Here is a 1,944-nt window from a genome sequence, read left to right on the forward strand (position 1 = left end):
CAGTAAAGCCCCGGCTGCTCCCACGGCTGCCGAGGCTAAGCGCCCTGGGATCAGAGCAGTGCCAGCAAGCTCCGCATCTGTCACTCGGATCTCCGCTGTGCTCAGAAAGTGGGGGGAGGGCAAATAAGAGACAAGTGAGCCTATTAGTATTTATTATTTGCATTATTATAGCACCTCAGTGCTTAGTCATGGACCAGAATCTCATCCTATTAGCACTGTGCAAACCCAGAGCCAAAGTACTGTAGTCCCTGCCCCCAGAGGGCTTACAATCTCAGTTTCCAAACAGGGGGGTACAAAGAGATGGGGGGAGAGGGTAAAAGGGAGCAGTGACAAAATGTTGAACACTGGGACAGACAGTGTTGGTTTTCTGGTATGAACCATCAGTTCTTAAATGCTTAGCTGGATTTACACACTCTTCACACAGTCAACACTTTGTATTTCTTGTGAAAAAGAGAATCTAGAAATCACACGGGATTTTATGTTATTCAGTGAAAAACATTTTTCATTGCAAGAAACATATGTAAGGATATTTTTAAAAAATACTGTTTAGTTTGTATGTTCTAAGCAGATATCCAAACATGTTTACAAAGTCTACACATGCAGAAAGTTAAAAAATTTTAACCAACTTACTTTTTTGGTTCATTCCTTTGTTTAATTTGCACTCTTGCAAAAAAGAGATACCTTTTAATTCAATTTTTAAAGAAACAAAATAGAAGTGATTTCATCTCAACTACTTTTCTGGACACACTTGCATTTTCCCTGTGCTCATGATTTAAAAAATAATCTAAATAGAAATTATCACCTTGGTGGAATTAAAACCAATGCTAGATACAAGAATAGAGAACAACTGTGTATTTAGGAAGCATATGTAACTGATTTTACAGGTTTCTCTGGTCAAAAAGTGCAAATACATCTTTGTGCGAGAAGGGCATGTGATTTACAACTTTTTGCAAGCATATCTTATGCGCATATTTTTACTAACTTGCCTGTAAGGGGCCAAATCCTGCTGTCTGCTCAAAGTTTCTCTAAAATCAACAGCTCCTTGACACTGTGCTCTATTCCACTGGCATTCTATTGTGTGTCATAGTTAATGATGTGAATAACTCAGTGGAGTTCAATATTCCTGGTTTTAACTATAATTACTCTATGGTAGTAAGTGTTTGCGGGCTTGAATATCTTACAGAGACCTGTAGGACAGTCTGGTTTATCCCCATGCAGAGGGATGAAGGGAAACAAGAACTAGCTGGACAGTTTGTAGAATCTTTAAACATTTCCCATGATCGGCTCTGTTATTTGCCATTTGGATAGCCCCCACCAAAATCACATAAGTAACCTATACTCTTTACCTGAAAATAACTTCCAATATTAGCTTTCTTCTATGCGTCCTCTAAATTGTTGTAAACATCCAAGATACCCATATATATACACACACAGATGTGGGGGGGTGTGTGTATACATGCATATACATGTATAGGTGTATATATATATACACACACACACACAGATGTACATATATGTATATATACATGTATATGGATACATAGCTATGACATAGTTAGGAAACAATAATGTCATTTTTATTGCATTCTTAAGTATCATAGAACAAGGGTATTATAGGCACACGTCTTAACTACTCGTCCTTACTACAGTCCTAAAGCTCATTTACCTGAGATCTGCATCTGTAAAAATAAAGTTCAATTTTTAGCTGCATGTTACAAAAGACTAAATATCAGCCCCACAGATATGAAATTACAACTTAATTTTGAGACTAATTTACTACAAGTAAAATATGCTATCTTATAAAAAAGATACTGCTGAAAGAGATACATATTAAAAAGGAAACACGATTCTTAGAAGTTTAAAAATCTCCCTATGCCTTCCCACATTGTAATAAATTTATAAAAAATATTTGACACAGAAAATCTCCACAGAAAGCATCCTGCT

This window comes from Egretta garzetta, unplaced genomic scaffold (genome assembly GCF_000687185.1).
Source record: "Egretta garzetta isolate BGI_Z169 unplaced genomic scaffold, ASM68718v1 scaffold259, whole genome shotgun sequence".
In the NCBI taxonomy this organism is placed as follows: Eukaryota; Metazoa; Chordata; class Aves; order Pelecaniformes; family Ardeidae; genus Egretta; species Egretta garzetta.